At 33.6% G+C, this 23,689-nt stretch overlaps 1 pseudogene; it reads right to left on the minus strand.

Annotated features, from left to right (window-relative positions):
- Positions 1–6,663: 6,663 nt before the first annotated feature.
- On the minus strand, positions 6,664–7,285 carry LOC111737973 (annotated as a pseudogene).
- Positions 7,286–23,689: the final 16,404 nt, after the last annotated feature.

A 23,689-nucleotide genomic window follows, 5' to 3' on the forward strand; every position in this document is an offset into this window, starting at 1 on the left:
ATCATCTGGGAGAATACATGAGGGTCATGTTAGGTAGAGTTATTTGACATCCAAAAGATGGCCATTTACATCAGCAGTACTTCTGTGATAATCAGGAAAGAAGGGTCCTTAAAAACTAAGATGATAGACATAGTCATTTACTTACCCAGAATCCCAAATTGGAGAGGAGGCCCGGGACCACAAGTGCATTACAAAACAAGAATGGAATTTATTATATGGAAACATCTTCTTTAAAATGTAACACAAAACTATAAAATTATTAATATAGAACTAATAATTTCTTACTGTTATTAGAAAATTTTGTCTATTTTTGGATTCCATAATTTAGAATGAAGGAACACAATACTTTTCAATTGGTTTGGTGCCCGTGTCATTAAATATTTAGTAAATTAGCTAAACTTCAGAAAACTCATCTCTTTTCATTGAAACATCTCTATACTTCCTTAGACACTTCATTGTCTTCAAAATCAAATTGATATTCTCCTGCTTTATGTTCCTCTAATGGTCATTATATGAACTAGCATCAATTCATAAAAGATATTAGACTAGGGAAAAAAATCGTTCTTTTTTATAAGAATGGATTTTGATTAATGATTCCATTTTTTTTATGCATAAGTAAAAACTTACCCAATTACTAGTTTATAGATAAGTATTGTCCTCATTTTACAGTTTAGAAAGCTGAAGATCAGAGATGGCAAATAATTTGTCCATATTCACACAGCCTGTGACAAAGGAAGATCTGACTCCAGATTGGTTTCTTTTAGTCTTGTAACTACACTGCCTTTCAGTGTATGAATTATGTACACCAAAGCCAGATGGTGCATATGTTCTAAATTTGCAAAACATTTCATATGCTTAGTGGAAAGTGTGAACAAGAGGAGAAGGACATGATAAGTCATCCCTTAAAATAAAATGTTGAATTGCAGTAGGGGTGCTCTTTTCCTTAAACATAGAACAAAAACTTTAACAAAACTACGTAGCTCAAACAAACACTTTTTTAAAACAAAATAACAAATCTAAAAACCAAGAGAATATAATGCAGTTAAAAAGCATGGAACTATAGGTCAGTTATCAATTTAAAAATTTGTCTTTCCCTATAATTATCAAGTTCTTTGGAAAGTATTCTAATACACTTTTAAAATATTTATATCTGGCTCACAAAGACAAATGTATAAATTTCATATGATTTTGCCTTTAAATATTCCTTTTATGCCCTTTTTTTGAGAATTTCTACTAAAATTGCCTTTAAAATGCATAATTTTTTCCCTTGCTTCCACGGAGTCCATCTGTGGTCTTGTACAATGCCAGGGGCAATTAACAAAAATGACTAGAATAAAATTTCATTGGAATGAGTAGGTAATACATCTGATCATTTTTTGAATAATTCACTCTTTTTAAACAAATACACCTGGCTTAATATAAATTAACAGCTGGTCAGTGGATGACATGAAATAATAACAACTTCTACCCACAAACAGATTGTATTTTAGGTACTGAAAAAAGGCAATCAAATTTACTAATTAATTAATTTTTTAATGTTGAGAAAATAATTTTAGCATCTTTTTTAAAGATTACATTAAATGTGTTTTAAAGTAAGTAAAATTAAATTTGACATACATATTCTATTATATTAAATCTAAAAGAGTAAGTTTCTTCTGGATTCTAAATGGTTTCCAATAGTTTCATGTTTGTTATCTCCATTCTCCATCTATCCCATCTTCTGCCATTAAATTATTTGTTCCTTGATTATAGAATCTATGCCTTTTATCTATTTTTTTAACTATCTGTGACATAATAAGAAATATATATATTTGATCTCTGCTCCCTATTCCTGGCACAGCACTCCTAAAATCTTAGAAATTTTCTGAGTTATAAGGGTAAGAGGGATGTCTTTTGTTATTTATAATAAGCCTCTTTCAGTCACCTGGGTTTATGCTAATGAGGTGACTCTTGGAGAATGGAGATTGGTTGTCAGAGGAACCAATCTTGTGATTAGAGGGTGAGAACTTTTAGCCCAGCTCTTTGCCTCCAGGGAGAGGAAAGGGGCTGAAGATAGATTTAATCACCAGCAGCCAGTGATCTAATCAATCATGCCTTCATAATGCAACCTCCATAAAAATCCTAAATGAAGGGGTTTGGAGAGCTTCAGGGTTTGTGAACACATGAAGGTGCTGGGAAGGTGGTTTGCTGGGTGAAGACATGGAAGCTCCTCACCCCTCCCCATGTCTTGCTATAGAAAAATCCACTCAAAGAATACAATGTATGAAATTAAACATTATAATCATTTTTTTCCCTGCAGTCCTCTGACAGAGGTCAGTTGATTCCTAAGACTTCATACGAATAAAATTTTTATAACCCAGCGATATGTTAAGCTATTAAAATATTTACCTACTTTTCTATATTCTGAATTATCTTAGTATTTTTACTTGTTTTTAGAGTGCTTTCTCCAGAAGCCTGACCTAACCTCAGTACTAGAGAATAGAGTAAAATGTCCTAGCCCTCCTATTCGGTGGGGTGGAGGAAAACAATCAAACTTGTTATTTAATATCGCTCATGATTTAGTCTTCTATGTTTTACTTTTTTCAGATAATAGTGGTTTCATTAAATGTCTGTATTTTTAAATATTGGATCATTTATCTAGGCTTTTTATTAACTCAGGGAGAATTGGCATCTTTATGAATTGATTCTTTGTAATCTAGAACATGGTAGAGCGTTTCCGTTTGTTCAAAAATTGTAGACTTTCTGGGTATGAGTGTCTTTGAAGAGTTTCTTATAATTCTTCAGATAAATTGTGCATATTTTATATTAAATATATTCTTACATTATCATTTTAGCCATCATTGAAAATCTCTATTTTCATTTTGTTCGTAGTTGCCTTGATTTCCTTTACCCATTCTTTAATTAAAAACTTTAAATCACTTGGTTTTAGTTATATATGTAACTAAATATATATAATATTAACAGATAATATTAATTAATAATTAATAGATGAGTTAAAACAGCTCACATGTATCAGTATGACAGACATGGATGGTCTCAGTCCTGTTAAATTATTGGATATAGTCCCTGTTTGTATATCTTTAAAAATTATTCACTCTATTTTCTTTGATTTTGGTGTATGTTTTTTCCTGAAAATTGAAAAGTGTTTTATTCTGTACTGCTGGTTACCTTTATAATTATAACTTTATATATTAGACTTACCATGTTCTTTTGAGCAATATATTTCTAAATTTCTTTTTGAAAAATATTAATATATTTTATTTGTACCCCCTATTGCTTTATCCATCTGATTTTAGTTAATTCTAATATCTCAATACCTTTCTTAATTTTTCCATTCTTGCTAACACAGTAATGCTACATTCAGTGATTTAACAAATTTATATATTTTATCTTCCATTAATAAAAATAACAAAATTAATGCATTTATAGGTCCTCCTATTTTCTTTCTCCTTTGCCTCCTAATGTTTTTTTATTACATCATTTCCTTCCCTGCCTTCTAATTTTTCCTTTGATTATGTTGTGTTTTATCAGCACTGGCCGTTCATTAAAGTCACCTGTGAGGATTTTGAAATAAACCAATCACCAGGCCCAGTTCAGAACTATTAATGAAAAATCTATGGGCATAGATTTGGGGCACTGGTCTGCTTTCCACAGATATTTCTATTATAAGGTTAGGCTTGAGAACCTTTGATTCACATAATGACTTTTTGTTACTATTTTCATTCATTCTGCCAATTCATGTTCCATCATCTATCATATCTCACCATTCCTTTCCATTACCCCTCCACAAAAAGACAAATGCTTCAGTAAATTTTCCTTTTTCAAGTTTTCTGCTTTTTGTGGTGAAAGTCTAACAAATATCCAATGTTTCATGATAACATTTTCTAGTGACAGTTTTGCTTTTGTGAATTTGTTCTGTTCCATTTTTTCCATTTTCTTGTAGTATCCTCTCTTAAACTCTCTGCTGGCTCTTCTTTATTTCATATTTTAAAGAGGTAAGTGTTTTTTTTCCTTTAACTCCTATAGCATGATTCCTATCTAATATAACATTTTTATTCAGAAAAAAGTTTTCTCTAGTTGTTTACTAATCCCACAAATTAGACATGATTATGGTTGAAAACTTGTGGCTAATCCCCATGTTTTAAAATTTTTAGCTTTTCATTCCTATTTATCTCTTGGATTTTCTTTAACTTGAGATAGCTTTAATTTTTTATTTCTGTAATATTTCCTCTTAAGAATGTGTACTTGAATAAACTCTTTACTTTGCTTGAAGATGTCTTTCTTCATCTTGAAATATTTTGCCGAGTGTATGATCCGAGCCTGATAGTTATCTTTTTTAAAGCTCTATTAAAATATTACTCTATTAAGTTGGCCTGGTTTTTCTTATTGCTTTTGAAAGACCTGTAGTGATATTACATTATAGCTAAACTGTCTTTACTCCAGTTGTTTGTGATGTCTTCTCTTTCTCTTCAGAGTTTTGCAGTTTGCTAAGTATGTCTTGAATTGGATTTACTTTTATTTATCCTTATGGGATTTGGGATGCTTTCTAAACTTGAGAATTCATGTCTCCCTTCCATTCTGGAAATTCTCAGCCACTAACTTTTCAGATATACTTCTTCCCATTTTTGTATTTCTACCCTGCTAGAACTCAGATTATATGTATGCTACTCTCTTTTATACTAGCCTCCATATATCTTAACTTGTCTTTCCTATTTTTCTCCTCTCTGTTCCTGTGTGTTGAATTCTGAATAATCGCTTTAGATCTATCTTGCAGTTTCAGTGATTTTATGTTTTTACTTCTGCATTTCCGGTTTGTTTCTCAGATTTACTTTGTTATTTTAAATCTTATTGCTTGCTTATTTTTGTGGTTTCATATTTTATTTTCTTAAGCTTTCATTTATAAATTATTTTATAATCCACTGGATCATTACTATATCTTGGTTCTTCAGGGTCTAATTATGTTTTTTTCTATTGACTCTTGTTCATAATAGCTTATTTTCTCTTCTGTTTTGAAATGTTGAATCATTAGATCATTTTTTTCTTCTGGCCCGTATCTAAGAAAATTGTGTTGAACTATAAATGAGAATGCATCATTTCAAAGAATGTTGTTAACCTATATTTTTCTTAACCTATCTTTCGTATTTTTCCATCTGTTTATTTCTCTGTGTTATTCTCTCAGAAATTTCCTTATATCTATTTTCCAATTTATTAATACTTTTTTTGGCTATTTGCTCTCTAATTCATCCATTGTTTATTTTTAATTAAATGACTATTATTTTTCATTTATAGAAATTCAGCACTATGTTTCAAATATTCCTATTCTATTTTCACACTTCCTAGGTCTTTCATTTTGTTTCTATTATATTTTAATCCCTCTATTTCACTTTTAATAAGATACTAGTACATAGGTTTATTGTAGATATAAATTCATACACTGGAAGGTACTCCTGAAATGTTGCTGTCTTTGTCAGTGTGTTGTACCCTGCTGTTATTTAAGAAATCATGCAGAAGAATTAAATAATAGTTGAGGAATTGCTTCTTCTATTACTATACTGGCTTCTATTATTTAGAGTTTTGACAAGAGTTATAACAGAAAACTGAATTACTTTATAATAAATGTCTCTCTCATTCTATCCTCCAGATAATATCCAAAATCTTTTACCTGGATTCATTGACCAATTTCTAATTGTAGAACAGTGGGATAATTTAATCTTTGATTAACCAAGCTGGATATTGTGAAGCGCTGCAATCTTGCATGGGTAAAGCTTTGTGATTGCTCCAGTGTCTCTGATGTCAGTTATGGTGTCACTGTAAACAGCTTTAGATTCTAATTACAGCCTCTAAATATCTTTGCAGATAATAGGAATGAAGTCTCTTACTTCATGCATGACACTATATGTTAATGCAAATATAAAAAATGTTTCTTTATCTGACCGATGAAAAATTACTCCCTTTTTTGCATGAAGTTCTAAAAATTACATCTCCTTGAGCTACAGCAGGCAGCTTGTCAGTCTTATAAATATTATGTCTCCTTGATAAAAGAAACTTGGATCATTTTTGACAATGGAATCTGGATAATTTCTACAATAGGACTGTTTTATTTTCTAGATGCTAAAGGTTTTAAATTGTGTGTTCATTACCTGTTATATCTTCTTTACTATTGAAGCTTGTTGAATGGCCTCCATTTTTATTGGTGTCTCTGGAAATTTAGTATTGGGCTACATTACAGCGATTCCCTTATACAGCAAGCTATTTTAAAATCCACATCACCATTTTAATCTTCAGTCCCCATTAATTCTGTCAACAAATGATAATATCCTATTTTATCCTCCTTAGGAGAGTTTTTTGGTAATTAATCACATTGCTACACCTGCAACAGCATATGAAGTTGGAACCCCTTGCATTCATGAATTCTAAACTTTCACTATAGGGCAGTGCTGCTGACTTATACTACCTACTAGTATAATCATTAACTACATATGGCTATTTAAATTCAAATTCAAACATATATAAAATTAATTATTCAGTTTCTCAGATATACTAGCTACATTTCAGGAGTTCAGGGCCCACATATGGCTAGCATATAGGACAATGCAGATATAGAATGTTTTGATCATCACAGAGAGCTCTACTGTTGAACAGTGCTGTAGATGATGGCTCATTTTATTCAAGGACCTCAACTGTGACTCTCAGTGAAAGCAAAATCTTTCTGAATAACAGTAAGTAAAGCTTTATCTGTCAAAGCACCATGTTCATGTTCTCTTCTATTTTTACAAATGACTTTGTCAATTCGTGTAAGTAGGAACCTCATGGTGCAATAGAAAACTTGTACCTCTTAATCTGTTTATATCTATTGCAATAAAATCAAACTTCACAGTGAATTCTAATGAATCAAATGTGACCATGCAAAATGCCAGCAATTGCCCTCTTTGAAATAGTGCTGATCCATAAAGAGTTTTAAACATATCAATCTTACAGTTTATATTTTAAGTGTAGTCATCGCAACCATCACACATCTTGTAATCATTCAAAATAATACTTTTAAAAACCTCCTAGAAAATGGTATTGAAGGATTCTATTCAGATGGAGTAATCTTTAGAAATGTTTCCTTTAGTTGTCCTCAGTATCTAGTATTATCTTGTTGATCGCCCTATCTCTGGAAATGTTTTTCAATGTCTAAAATTAAAATGAAATATTCTTTCCAAGGTGAGTGTATGACAGTATTTCAGTTCTCATAAAACACTAAATAACATCTGACTTACCTGCTTGGTAACACCAATATCATTTACTCATTGCTGTCTGGCCTGACTTTATTGTTGGATAGACTTCACTGCCACTTTGATATTGTGACAGGAATCTTGATGCCCCATATTTTTTTGCAGACTTCCAACATAACAATCTGACTATTTGGTGTTTCAGCATGCATCATAAAGCATAAGAAGACTTTTTTTGCATATGTATATTATGTTAACACATTCCCCATCAATCATCCCTAATTGTATCACCCCAAAATACCCATTCTAAGAAATATCTCATAACAAGAGGGCCACAAAAGCTCTGTTGTTTGCTAGGACACGAGGTTTATTAACACAATCCATTGCAACAAGTTGCAAAGGAACTGGGTATTGTAAAACCAGTCAGCTGGAAAGATGTTTGATTGAACCATCTAATATTCACTTGTAACTATTTCTTTATCAGAGAAACCAACTTCTCTTTTGAGAGAGTATGTGGGAATTCCACCTGCTACATCACTGCTCACTGTGACCATCACTGTAGTGTCATCTGAATACTACAATAGAGTCACAAATCTAGACAATTTTCTGATTTCCTCTGGCTTTATTTCACAGCCACCTCTCTAGACCTTGCCCCCATTTCCTATAACACTGGTACTTCTATAAGTAAGTATACAGGCTCTCACTCCAGTAGGCAGAAAGTTGGTCCCCAGAGAGTGGAGTCACAGGAATGTCCTGATAATCCACGTAAATATAATGTTAAAGGTCTTTTGAATTGTTCTGATATTTCTAGTTCTTGAAGAAATTTTTTTCTGTTTTCGTGATAATGCTTTCTTGTAGTAGTTTTTCTTCTGTTGTGTATAATTTTTAATTATGAGCATACATTGTGTGTGTGTGTGTGTGTGTGTGTGTATGAAGGAGAGAGGGAGGGAGGGGAGAGAGAGAGAGTGACAGAGAGAGAGAAAGAACCATAAAACTTGAATTATTGACATGTTTTCATAAGTCCTGTATCAGTTTTTAATATTAATTTCCTTTTGATTTTTAACATTTTATTAGAACCACTCCTACTGTTCCTTAAGTTGCTGATTTTAATTATGAATTATGTTCAAGCTTGTGGCACACAGGAATTAGGTTTGGCCTGTAATCAGAGATAGGCACTATTCTGAAAAAGAAAGAATAAATGAAAGAATAGAAGGAAGGAAAGGACAAGGGGAGGAAGGGAGGTAGGAAGAAAGGAAGGAACTGGGAAGGAAGAAAGAGGAAAGAATGAAGGAAAGGATTTGATCATTTTTTTCCATAGGACAAATATGGCCTTATGTTGAGATCTACTCTTACTGTGAAGACTATATAATTGAATTAGTTTCCTCACTGGAAATTAAGGATCTATTTAATAATAGTCACTAATTTATCTTACCTAATAATGAACAATCACTCTAATAGGTTCTAGATTTCTCCTGGATAGAGGTAGAGATAATAGGGGCTGTTTTTAGATATTGTGGGCTTTAAAGAATAAGTTAGTTCTCACTCCAGCTCAACTTCATCCCAGGTTCTATCTCTTTTCCCCATGTGAGAATTAAAACTCTCACCCCCTGCTTCCTAAATCCCACAAGTCACATTGGTATCAGCACCTGTTTATTGCTTTGCTTTGATTTCTCTCTCCTTCTCTCTCTCTCTCTTTCTTTCTCTCTCTCTCTCTCTTACTGATATTCGCCTGCCTCTAAAGAAGTTAACTGCATTTTTTTAGTTTTCATATTATTTTTTCTAAAATGATTCATCATTTTTCTACTATACAATTTTTTAATAAAATATTTTAGCATCGATTATGGATTTAAATATAGACCATAAAGTTTTTAGAATTCATTGAGATTAAGGGAGAAAGGTAAAAATCAGTTAAAAAAAATAAAACCAAGCATTGCAAAGCACCATTATATTTTATAATTTAATTACATCTTCTCTTTGTTTACAGAATTTTTCTTCAATAACTAATAGAAACAGGCATTATATCAATTATTTTAGAATTAATGCCTCATGCTTCCATTAGATCTGATCTGGATTGCAATTATGTTCAAATAACTCTCGCCAAGTAGGCTGCCATTTGTCTTATTTTAAATGTTTTTCCAGGTTTTCCACTTTTCCCCATTCTCATATTTCTTTATCATGTTGCCTTTTTCATCTATGAATCTTGTCAGTCTTTTGTGACTATTAAGTTCACTTTTAAGTCGACCTAATAATTCTTAAAATTTTGCCTTTACTAACTCTATATTTAACTCTGACCAACTGTTTTATGTCAGAAATCCAGAAAGTGAAGGGACGGTGAGATAACTGTGCCACAAAAAAAAAAAAATCAAACCTGTTTCTTCAGCACATACATACACCCACATGCGCACATTTACAAAAAGCAGAATATAAAAAAGGCTTATTCAGCTTATCTTCGAATTTTCCATCCATTTCACTCAAAGACAAGAAAAAATAATAAAATCACTAAAAAAATAAAAGAAAGTTACTACCACATATAACTATAAGTCATCAACTAGCCACCTCTCATGTGTCTCCTGGGCCTATTTCTCCATCTATAAAATCAGTCATACAACTAGAAAATAGATGAGACTCATAAGGTAGGTGCTGTAGGAACATAGCAGGAACACCTATTTAGTTGTATCTCTTTAGGTTAAAGCATGAATTCACTCATCTCTAATTTTAAATTATGCCATCTTAATCTTTACCTAAAACTCTAAGGTTTTTCCTATTCCTTTCCTCCAGCGCTTTGCTTCATTATCCTTTTTAAAAATTTTTCAGCTTCTTTTTCTCCAGTAACTCCTATTCAGACTGCAAAAATCTTTAATTGTTCCTGTCCTAATAAACAAAAATGAAAACTTTTATTAACCATTCTTCCCTCTTGTTTTCCTATTCTCTCTTTCCTTCCTTCTAAATTTTTAAAATTCTTTGTAATGGTCTACATTTATGCCTCTATGTGTTAACTCTGCTGTACTCACCAGCACACTGGACTCTGGTCTCTACTTACCGATATTCTACCTAAACTTCATTGTCAAAGGTCAACAATGATGTGCCCAGTGGCCTCTCCTCAACCCTCCCTGTGCTTGATCTCAGTCAGAATTTGATTCTGTTGAAACTATTTCCCTTGGCTTCTGGCTCATAACTCCAATCTACTGAGCCACTTGGGGGTTAGAGCTTGGACTAAACCAATTTAAATCTTTTGGTTAATACTCTATTGAGTTCCTAGTGTTCTTCTGATTCATTTGAATGAGCTCTGTATATATTTTTTAAATAGTTCTTAGAGTCTTACATGAACTGTAAATATTTCTCCTGTTTTGTTTGTCTTAATATTTTAATCATAAAAAGTTAATTAGCAACATTAATATTAAATGTACTTAGCTTTGTTGGATAGATTCTAGGCTTTGGCATCTTGATTTCCAAGGTTAAAAATAATTATATTATTATTTCTTCTAATAGTTTTACAATATCAGTTTTTGCCTTTAAAGATTAGTCAACCAATAATTAAATTTATTATACCAGATAACTAACCACTGATTAGAAATGCCATCTTCATTATGTGTTGAATTCCCATATGCATTTGACCTATTTATGAACTTCTAATTAAGTTCCATTGATCTGTCCATCTAATCTTATTTCAATACCAAATTTTAAAATTACTGTAGCTTTATAATACATTTAATAACTGGTAGGCTAATTGTTTTTTATTATTCTTCCTTTTCAGACTTGTTGTTGTCATTATTCCTAAACATCTGTTTTTTTCATATGAATGTTAGAATCAGTTTGTCTAGTTTCAATAATAGCCCTATCTTTTTTTGTCTTACAATAATTTATAATAATCTGGGGAAATAAGACATCTTTACGCTACTGTTTTCAATCTATCCCAAAACAGTATTTGGCTTTCTACTTCTTCAAGTCCCTTTCAGGTACATCAATCTCAAATCTCCAACGTGGAAATGATTGTTTCTTTGCCACAACCACATACACTGTTCACATAATTTTCCAGTTGGAAAAAATAAAATGGTAAGAAATCTGCTAGAAGTATTGAATGTAAAATTGGCTGTGTGCACTGTAAAGCATAAGTCCCAGTTCTATTTGTTCTGTGACATTGGCAAACTGTAATTTTTTTTGTTACAAAAAATTTTGGATAAAAACCTAAAATCTCTTTCTTGGCACTCACTGATGATGACACTACCAACATACAATTTCTACTTAATGACTCTATTGCCTTTATCTTAAATTTTTAATTCATATGGACAGATTAACAGATATCACTCTTTGCGCAGAAATTTATCTTTTATTTATTTGACTTTTCCATCATAATTAATTTTCTCTTAATTGTTATTATTATTTAAAAATTATGAAACATAATGAAAGTCCCTTTTTTTCCTTAGCATCACCTCCATTTCTAAACTGCTCTATCAGCTTTTATGCTTTCTTCTTTTTCTCTTCCATATCCCATTGTCCCATCTCTCTTTTTCTGTCTCATAATTTCTGAGAGAAGTTATCAGAAGTCACTAGCACCAAAAGAGCAAGAGAAACAGCCAGACACAATGTGAAACGATAACCCAAATGTTGAATCTTCCCCTTCATCTCTTTTTTTCATCTGCCAACTGAATAAGACAAATATCTTATTATCTGTAATGAGATAGAAGTAGCTTGGATCTCTGAATGAATATACAGAAGACCTCCTGACAGGGAATATACCCACATTGGACGGTAATGTGAGAAGAGATATTAATTTTTATTGAATTAAGCCATTGAAATTAGGGTCTTATGTGCTATAGCAGCTATCATTATTTTAATCTATCAGAAGAGAATAAAATCACCTAGAGAAAGAGAAGTAAGTCAAGAACTCTATTATTTTATAGTCAGATAGTAAAAGTGGAAAAGCCCAAAAATATATGGATTAATAGTTGCCATAGAGATAAGAGTGAAACTGAAAAGAATTGCAATATTACTGGCACCAAGAGAAAAGAGCACTTCAACAGAGAGAAAATAGTCAATTGGGTTAAAAGTTGATAGAGCTCATGAAAAACTAAAATGCTATTCATAGGAGTTAACAACATTAAAAGCATTGTTAATTTTAGCAAGAGACAATTCTAGAGAAAATGGATGTGTTATGAATGTATTAAAAAATGTAGGGGAGAAAAAATGGGTAAAAAGAGATTCATGATTCAGGAAAGATTTGTTTAATTTATTTGAAATCTGGGGAAAATATTATCCCAAACTTAAAACGTTAATGCTGAAGGAAAAGTATAATAATGATGGAGATGTGGAAGAAACAGAAAAGCTAGATGATAATTGATGAGCTGAGAACCTAGACTGACGATGTGATCCATGTGCATGCAGCAGTGTTAGTCTCTAACAGGAACAAAGCAGTGCATTCTCTTCACTAGAATGAGATAGAAAACAGAATGAGTACAGCAAGAATTACATTTGGAAACATAGTGGAGGGAAGTTGAGGAAGCTCTGGATGGTGGCCTCTCCTCTTTGGAAGTTTTCTGCTGAGGGTTGAGAGTATAAGGATGGAAACAGGTAAGATATTTAAGAACAGTGGGAAAAGAATGCAAAAGTGTAGTTGAAGAACAAGCTGATTTGGAAAAGGAGATCAGGTTTCTGGCACATTTGGGATACATTTGAGTTGAATGATTATAAATTTATAGTGAAACCCATTTACTGTTTTGGAATTCTCTTGCAATGCTCTAGCTGTCACCTAAAGGCATACAGAAATGACATAGTTGGATTCATCCTAGTCTGGAGTTTTGCCAAATAAAGGAAAGTGAATTTGGGATATTAGTAACAGGAAACTTAAAATGATAAATTGTAGAGACTAAGAGTATAGCGAGGGAAGTGGAGACAGGAGATCTGACAAGTAGAAAGAAAGTCTGGAGATAAATGAACTAGAAATCAAAATAGTGTTGAAGCAAAATCCTGATATGATTAGTTAAATAATGAGTTTGGAAATATCATTTGTGAATAAAGAGTAGATTATTTAAATTAATGTTTTTGGAAGTAAAGAGACTTTAGATGAGGAAAATGCCCATGATCTGCATGGAGTGTATGAAAAGGTAGAATGGAAGTGAAAATCATCAGAGAAGAGAAGTATATTAGTTGGGGCAGGCATGCTCCCTACACTTATGGAGTCACCTGGGGTATATTGAGGAAATACAAAATAATATGGAATATATGAGATATTCTGTGAGCTTCCTTAACACAATTTTAATCACTGCACTTGCCTGGTGCTTCTTTGTCTTCATGTATGTAGAAACTATGTCAATTTTGCGGTCTGGTCAAGATGGTGGAGTAGGTCCATGCTGTCCTGGCCTCCCCTCACAGCCCCATCAAAATTACAACTAAACCACAGAACAACCATCAATGAGAGTCACCTGAGGTTTAGTTGAACAGTAGTCCTATAATTAAGGCATGCATAAGAAGCCACCTCAAGACTGGTAGGAGGCCCAGAGACAGGAAATGGACTGGTCTTGCACCCACATGTAAGGGTTGAGAATTGGGAGAGATATCTCAGTTGTGGAGGTCCCCTATGAAGAGTGAGGGTTCCCAGCCCCACACAATGCTCCCCAATTCGGAGCACCAGTGCTGAGAAGAGAAGTCTCCACAACCTTGGGCTGGGAAAAAGAGTGAGGATTGTGGCTGAATAAGATGAAGGGCTGCAAGAGTCTCAGGTGCTTCTCTTAAAGGTACTGTCCACAGACTCACTCATTCTGAGCTCCAGGGCTGGAGCAGTAGTTTAAAAGGCACCAGGGACATACGAGGAGAAACTGAATTGTTTGGCTTCAGGGCAAGGGTTGGAGGGGTAACTGTCTCTCAGGCAGAAGTTCTAGCAGAGGGTATTATTCCTTTGTTGAGTCCTCTCCTGTACCAGTGTGTATATTTAGGCAGGCACCATATCTGAGTGTCTATCAACCTGGCTAACACTGCTTGCTCTGCCCTGGTAATTCCGAGACCCCACCCCACCCAACCTGCAGGCCCATCCAAGCTGCTTCCAGTGGCTTTTCCATACAAACAACCTGCCTTGGCTCATGCTGTGGACTTTTCTAAAATCTCTCAAAGGTTCACAAACCCCAGACAAGTAGCAACTGGTCTCGGCATGCCCTGTACTTCTTGCTGAGCAGTCCCAAGCCTGGCAGTAGCAGGAACCTGCTCGGTTCACAGCTTAGCCTCTCCCAGGCACCTCCAAGCCCAGCACAGGTGGAAGTCTTCTTCAGATTGCTTTGTAACTCATGCCCGGTGGCCCTAAGCAGGGCACAGGCTAAGGCCGAATTGGCCTGCAACAGGGCCCCTCCCAGGAACCCCTACTGGCAAGACCTGTGGCTGCTTAAGACCACCACCTGCCTCCACAAATGGCACACCCAAAAGGCAGACTGGGCAGGCACCAGAGTCCTGTTAAATCGAATCCTACTCTATAGGGTCAGCTCCTGCACAACAGCTCCTCCACTATAGTCATGGCTAGTCGTCACAATCAATTAGCCTCAGGGGCAATCCCTCCTGTTGAAATACAAATAGCAAACAATGCTCAACTACAACAGAAGGGCACAAAAGGGACACACACTTGGAGCATCCAGCTCAGGTGACCAGGGAGATTGCACTACTGGGCCTCATAGGACACCTACTATATAAGGCCACTCTACTAAGGCTGGGACACATAACAGCTCTACCCAATACATAGAAAAAAACAAAAAACAAAAAACAGAAAGGCAGCCAAAATGAGGAGACAAAGAAACATGTCCCAAACGAAGAGAATAAAGCACCAGAAAAGAAACCAAACAAAATGAAAATAAGCAATCTACTGGATACAGAGTATAAAATATTTGTTATAAGGATTTTCAATGATCTCAGCAAGAACTTTAACAAAGAAATAAGAACCCGTCAGCAATGAAGAATGCAATAACTGAAATAAAGAATATATTAGAAGAAATCAACAGGGGATTAGATGAAGAAAAAAAAATCATATTGTGAATTGGAAGAAAACACCCAATCAGGACAGCAAAAAGAAAAAAGAATCCAAAAGAATGAGGATAGTTTAAGGGACTTCTGGAACAACAGCAAGCATAACAACATTCTCATAATAGGGATAACAGAAGAGAGAAAGCAAAGAATTGAAAACCTACTTGAAGAAATAATGATGAAAAACTTCCCTAACCTGGTAAAGAAAATAGACATACAAGTCTGAGAAGCACAGAGAGTCTCAAACAAGATGAACCCAAAGAGGCCCACACCAAGACACATCATAGTTAAAATGGCAGAGGTGACAGATAAAGAGAGGATATTAAAAGCAGCAAGAGAAAAGCAGTTAGTTACCACCAAGGGAACTCCCATAAGACTGTCAATTGATTTCTCAACAGAAACTTTGTAGGTCAGAAGAGATTGGCATGAAAGATTCAAAGTGATGAAAAGCAAGGACCTATAACCAAGATTACTCTGAATCAAAGGACAGATATAAAAAGCTTCTCAGACAAGAAAAAGCTAAAAGAGTTCCTTACCACCAAACCAGGATTACAAGAAATATTAAAGGGACGTCTTTAAGAAGAAAAACAAATTGAAAATATGAATAATAAAATGTCAGTAACAACATACCAAGCAACAATTACTTTAAATGTAAATGGATTAAATGCTTCAATCAAAAGACATAGGGTGGCTGAATAGATAAGGAAGTAAAACGCTTACACATGCTGCCTACAAGAGACTCACTTCAAATAGATGCACGCAGACTGAAAGTAAAGAGATGGGAAAAGATATTTCATGAAAATGAAAACAAACAAACAAAAGCTGGGGTAGCCATGCTAATATTAGACAAAATAGACTTTAAAACAGAGGCTGTTACAAGAGACAAGTAAGGCCCCAGTAATCCCACTTCTAGATATTTATTCAAAGAAACCCAAAGCATTACTTTGAAGGGGCATGTGTATCTATATGTTCATTGCAGCACTATATACAATAGCCACGATATGGAGGCAACATGTGTATTCATCAGTGGATGAATGGATAAAGCAGAGGTGATACATATATACAATGGAATATTGCTTAGTCATAAAAAAGAATGAAATCTTGTCATCTGCAACAATACAGATAGATTTAGAGGATATTGTGCTGAGTGGAGTAAGTCAGACAGAGAAAGACAAATGTCGTATGATTTCACTTATATGTGGAATCTAGAGAATCTGATAAACAAACAACAAAAACAAGCTTATAGATACAAAGAGCATTATGATGGTTGCTGGATTGGAGGGTGAGGAGATGAATGAAGAGAAGGGAGGATTAAGAGATATAAATTGGTAGCTACAAAATAGTCATGGGGAGGTAGAGTATAGTATGGGGAATATAGTCAGTAGAAATGTAATAACTATGTATGTTGTCTGACAAGTACTAGATTTGTTGGGGTGATCACTTTGTAAGTTAGATAATTATCTAATCGGTGCATTGTATACCTGAAACTAATATAATATTGTATGTCCATTATAATTGAAAAATATAAAATATAAAAGTTAAAAAAATCAAAGCAAATAAAGACATTTTCATGTTTAAAAAAAAAGAATCTATGTCTAGTTTGATTATCATTGTATCCCCAGGATATAACACAGTTCCTGCCACATAAAAGAGGCTTAATGAATGTCTACAAATGAATGAATGTGTAGATAAATAACTGAATGAAGTGTGGTGTGATAGGCACCCTCCAAAATGACTCCCAACGAGCTTTGGCTCCTAGTACTCACATCCTTTTGTAATCATGTCTCATATGGTACCAGAGCTGGTCTGTGCAACCAGAAAACTATCATAGAAGTGAAAGTGTAGTCACTTCTAAGGAGAATTTATAAAAGCCTGCAGTCTCCATTTTGGACCACTTACTCTGATCAAAGCTATGTCATGAGCAGCACATAGTGAGGAATCGAGCTTTCTGCCAATGAGCCATGTGAATTAACTTTGAGGTAGATCCTCCAGCTCCACTGAAGTCTTCAGAGACTGGAAGCCCAGCCAACAGCTTGATTGCAGTCTCGTAGGAGACCTTGAGCTGCTCCTGGATTCTTAATCCTCAGAAACTACGTGAGATAATTATGTTAGTTGCTTTACGCTGTTAAATTTTAGGGTAATTCATTATGCAGCAATAGATAGCTAATACAGATGGTAATATTGTTTTTTACAGGAAATTTTGGAATTTGTTCTCCACTTTTATTCCATCAAGAAGGAGGGTTCTTCAAACTTCGATCAACCTTTCTGCCCCTACTTTTGATTTTGACTCCACAAAGTGAAGTCTTTTCAGCCTGTAAGTCTGGGGAAGAATAAGAACAAAACAATTGCTCCCCAGTCTCAGGGGATCACTTACATTTCTCCTCATTTGTGCATTGAATCATGAACAATGTCTCCCCTCTTTATAGCATAGCAATTTTAAGAATCTGATATTTCTACTTTAGTAATAAGACTATTACATGAGTACAAATGTTGTGTTTAAAGGCATAAAATACTACTAAATTATGGTATAATGACTTATTTTCTCATTTTGTGAGATATCATGTAGGTTGATACAAAACGTGTAAAGACTTGAAATTGCAAAGATTGCCCAACCCATGTTGATTTATTGCCATATTTGGCATGTTTTCAAAAGCAAAAGCAAGTCACTGTATTAAGTCATAATTGACACAAACCACAAAATGCACTTTCAGCCTAAGATGACTCTACTAAAGCTCAGTTTTGTTCATCCCATTTCTAATTCTATGTAATTAAAATTTCAATAATAATAAATACAAAAATAAATTGGAAACTTTATTTTAGAGATAATTAATATTGGATGTAGTACAATTCCTGCTCAAGTCAAGTATCATTTTTAATTTAACTCATTACTTTAAAAATAAAGCATTACATGATAAAACCTATTGTGTTAAAAATAGTTTAAAATTTTATTATATTTGTTAGAAAAAAGCAGTGTAATTAATTGAAAGGAATACTGCCTGTTATTTTGCAAATGGGCATGTCTATTTTCAGTGGATAATTTAAAAAACAATTCTAGAATAAAAAATTTTAATGAACATCAATTTGACACAGTTAATTGATAATTTCCCAAATAAAATTTGTTAACCAAAATAACAACTATTTCATAAAAATATAATCTTACCATATGAGGTTTCTCACCTTATCTGTATAAAAATAGTGACATTTAACAACTGAATTTTTAGATAATACATTTTCCTCTACATATATAATAAAAGTACATAATGTTTACCTTATATCTTACTTAAGGCTAATAAATATTTAAAAACATGGGCTTATCTTCATATATGAGATTGAGTGAGCACTGCAGAATTATTACATATTTTTGCCAAATTTTTCATATTTATAAAAGATATGATAAACATAAAAACTTATATTTTATGCAACATAGTCTAACTTATATATCTCATGTTATGAAGTATTACCTAAGACACAGTAATAAATAGCAATCTAGTCTATAGTTGTTTTATATAATAACTAGATGACATTCAATTCTTTGGTAACATTTGACTTGTAAGAGAGATTACTTTGAAGCACAATTAGCATTGTGAAATTTGCTCTAAAATCATTTTGACACACATTTAAACTTGTTCTTGATCACCCACAATGTACTCATGTGTCATTGTACTTTGCAATTCACCTATTCTGAATGATAGCTTCAAAAATCAACACATTAGACAGGATAATATAGGGCCCATAATTCTTAATCAAAAATCCATTTCCATAAAAAAGAAAAGAGTATGCTCTTGAGTATATCCAACAACCATTCTAAAAATATGTTCAACAAAAGCATTGCGAGAATTAAAACTGAAGAGTAATCTCAACTGCTTACATGTATGCATGTTTGCACTAAAGACTTCAACACTTCCACACTATATTTACAGAAAGCAAAAATGTAACAGATGCATGCATATGCAATGTTTCCCCTAATGTCCAACTGGCTAGTATCAACCAGTATTCATTCCATTAGAGCCTGATAGTTCATTGAGTGCAGGGTCAGACATCTCTCATGCTTTTTGTTACCTACCTCTTTTTCCCATCCCCATGGAGGGGTACACTGTACAAACAGATGATTAATAAATATTTTTAGTTGAATTGACAATACAAACATTTCTTCCTCAATCTGATAGCTTTTTATCTGCTAGTAGCCTCCTTTTGTGTTAACTTCATTAGAAATATATATGCTTGTACTTATTTGTGTTCCCAATACTATTACTTTAGACATTTTTGTTCTGCCAAAAAATTTCATAAAGATAGACACAAAATAACTCAGCCATTAAGTTAAGAACACTAGCGTGAAAAAGAAAAAAATGTCATTACTGGATTTTAGTCCGGTTGGGCATGCCACTTAGGTAGATGCCATTGTGGTGTTTGGTTGTTTACACAAGAAAGCTCTCGATCTCCAGACACCCTTGACTGAGACACTAGATCCCAGGCTCACGCATGAGAAGGGAGCAGCCAGCTCACCTCACCAAGCAGCCCACATTCAGCTGTGTCCTAAAGAGTAGCATTGTCCCCCACTTCCTTCCTTTGTCGGTGATCCCAATCATAAATGCGTCCCTATTAATTCCAATTATTTTACTGAACATTAAATGATTGACAAGTTTTAATGATTTAAAATGAGAGGAAATGTCAATCTTTTCATAATTCTATAAAGATTATACATTCTATAAATAGTTATGCAGTAACTCTAATTCTATAACAGTTATCCAGTAACCATGTCTGTAGATCCTAACTTATCTTCTCAGGGTCTGCATAGAAGCCACTTTGAAGTTTTATTCTTCACTTTTACTCCATGCGGAGGAAAAGCTCCCTAAGCTTGCACCATCCTTCCTGCCCCTACTTTAGATTGGCACCATTCCATGAAGACTGTAAGTCTGAGGAGGAATCAGGACAAAACAGTGGCTCTCTAGTCTCAGGGGATCATTTATATTTCTCCCAGTTTGTACATACAGCAATTTCTCTGTCCTCTGCCCGGAAAAGGCCCCTATTCAGGGATCTCTTTATAATAAAATCCTATAAGAGTGAGCATGTCCTTCAGCTCATAATCTCATTTCTATTCATTTTTCCTCAATAAAAAAATTTTAAAGGAGATAACTTTATACATTCAGATTTCCAGTATATTATTTGTAATAGTAAAAAATTGGAAGGAATTAATTAAAAATTCACAATAGGGAAACATTTAAAAATTTTTGATTTAGTTATTCAGTGGAACACCATGAAAAGATTACCTGATAGTTATGAAGACTGAATTATAAAGTATAAAAATCTTTTGCCTCTGATTCAATTAGTACTCTGTAGAATGAGGAATTTCTGAACCAGCTACCAGTCCTAGAATTCTGCCACCACTACTGCTATTTGTATAAGTGAAAATGGGGCGGGGAGGGGGGGTGCATGCCTGACCACATTCACTTCAAATAGGTCTCCCTCAGGTCATCTGATGAGTAGTTTCTATCTTCAAGTGAGTCTGAGAAAATTAGATTTTAGCTTCCTAGCCTCTGCAACCTACGTGGGGATTGAATACATGATGAAGGAGGTAATCCATAGGATCTGTTACTGCTACTAAGAAATCACCAATTGATTTTATCCAGCAGATTTAACAATTAGATAGACAGGTGGGAAAGAATCAACAAGGAACAAGGTATAGGAACAGTGGACATTTTTAGGGAGCATAATTTCTAGAAATAGCATGCTCAAGAGAAAACATTTATTATTTTAATAACAGAATGTTTGTCAATGACCAATATATTCTAAAGGCCTATCAAATTAATGAAATCATAAATGATAAAATTGACAGCCTGATGTTGTAGAAAAGGATTAAGTTAGGGATCAACAGATTTGGGTTTTAGGACTGGTTTTCTTATCAGCTAGATAGATTATTTAGTAATTTAGTCATTTAAGTAAATAACTAGTTACTTAAATGAGATCTGTGAGTAATCTTAGTATAATTGAAATATTTTTAAAAAAGGATTTCTAAATTTCTATTCCTAAAAAGTATTAAACTTCACCATTATTATTATCATGATCACTAAGCTATTGACTTATCATGTAAATTTTAGCTTAGTCTTATTTTTAAGAAAAGGAGAAACTACTTGTGCCATATATCCCATATGTGCAGAGTTGCTACTTTTTATAATAATGATAATCCTTAAAAAATTAGATTTTACAAACTATAGAATATTTCCTATAATTGTCTCCCCCACCAAAAAAAATGTTTATATTATGCTGTGATCTCTACAGTGTTTTGTAATTTCTCAGTACTGATGGGAACTTTTTCTTTCTTCCTTTGATAAAGAAAGGAGCTACTATTTGTTGAGCATATGCTACATCAGACACTGTTTTTGAAAGTCTTACAATGCAAATGTAGACCACCATTCAGCTACAGAAAGCACTGAACAATCATACCAGTTGGATTTCCATGGCATTTTGAAATTTTCAAAGGACATGCACAAGCTTTATCTCAATTAATCCTCCTAAGAATCTCGTAAGATAAATAATACTATCCTTATTTTACCTAGGAGGCAATTGAGGTTTAAATAAGTAATCTGCCCAAGCTCACACAGCAAGCAAATGACAGACCAGAGTCCAGATGGGTCTCTGTGTCTCAAAACCCACATCGAGCTTTAACTATAAAAATCTTGGCTACCGTGCAAGAAGAAAAACCTTCATTAATTGACACCATTCTGCTAGAGTTCATCCTTTCCTTTTGCCTTGGGCAATATGGCTCAATTCCAAGCAAAGCTGGCACTTGCTCCCGTTCTGTTACTTTCCTGATTGACTGCCTACAAAATGTAATTATCATCACCTCAAACAGATTGAAGAGTCACCTTGCTATGTAAGCACCCTAATATGAATGATCAACTTATGGCAGTACAGCACAATTTTACTTTATTTTCTTTCACTTTGATTGAATTGGCTATCAGATATTACTCCTAATCTGCTTAAATTTTTGTAGAAAATGGTATTGTAAAATATTGTAGCATGTATGTAGGATATGTAGGATGAGGTAAATTCTCCCAATATCACACTTGCAATATGCTTGTAAGACCAAAAGTGATGGTGAAAATGTAATTAGGCACTAGGCACAGAAGCTATGGAGTTATCTTTTGGATAATTTTGTCATTGAGGAAAATCTAGCAGTGCCATACTTCCAAAATAAAAAATTTTTTTAAGTGGGAGAATTAAAAAATAATAGGAGACTTTAGTGCACAAACATTAATAAAGCAATAAGGCTATTTTTCATCATATAGAAAAATATGCTCATATTGAATTTACTTCATAATAGAATAACATAAGAGAAAAAGAACAATGAGTAGAAACGACAACTATTATTCTAAGACATAGATGCAGTTCCAGGGTAAGTTCCTTAAATGGAATCAGGGAGCATTAAAAAGAGAAGTGGTGTTACAGAGCTGTAAATCATTGATTATGATACTATTTAACCTTGCCTCCTGAGAATTTATGATGGGTGGGTGTGTGTTTGTTCAATGAACAAGTATTAAAGTTGTTTTAAGCCATTAAATATTTTTAAAAAGTAAGAAAGGAAAAATGAAATGCTTCAAAATATAATAAGTGTGATCTATATGATTTGATTGATGGTCTTATATAAGAAATTTTCCTACAAGTCTTAATTAAATACTTCCATCTTTATCACATAAAACTTTGTTATGAAATATACCTAATCATATCTTCATTTAGGCAGATATATGCATTCTTGACACTGAATAATTAGTGTTTGAAGACCTGCATTAGTAAAAACAAATTCTGTTTTTACTGTTATGTCTAAGGACAAGGATATACATTCTCAAAAGGACAGGTAAAATAAATCTAACAAAATAACTATTATCAATTGTTTAATCACTCAGAACAACTCTATAATTTAACTTGTGGGTGGGGAAAAGACTTCTTAGAAAATAAATTAATAACCATTCAATAGAATATAATAGAATATCATGTACAATTTTTCCTATTATCTGGAATTTCAGCTAAGGCCCAAAGCCAAAACTTAAATGCCAAAATCTAAAGAAATTCACCCCAAAACAAAAACTGGGATGATATCCTTAATGCAACGTTTTCTAAGAGGCTGTAGAACCTGCTCTGGAACCACCAACTGGGGAAAGGTGGAGAGTACTCATTTCTCTAAGGAGTTCAGTGTTTGTGTCGAAAGAGCTTCCTTTCTTTATAGCTGCCTCTTTTTTTCCCCCAAAGTCGGGTGATTAGTTTGGATAGGATGATTCTAAGTGAATCATTCTTGAAGATGTACGGTGCTATCCCAATTAAAGATATTAAATACGGTGGGATGAACATATACATTTATCTCTACTTCTTAGAGAAACCCTACTTAAATGATAACTAGGAATTTTTTAAGGAATGACATCCAAGAACAAAGAAAACAAGAGAAAAAATAATTACAGAGGCAGACAAATGGAGAAAAATTAGAA

The sequence above is a fragment of the Pteropus vampyrus genome, unplaced genomic scaffold, assembly GCF_000151845.1.
Source record: "Pteropus vampyrus isolate Shadow unplaced genomic scaffold, Pvam_2.0 Scaffold33, whole genome shotgun sequence".
NCBI classification, from domain to species: Eukaryota; Metazoa; Chordata; class Mammalia; order Chiroptera; family Pteropodidae; genus Pteropus; species Pteropus vampyrus.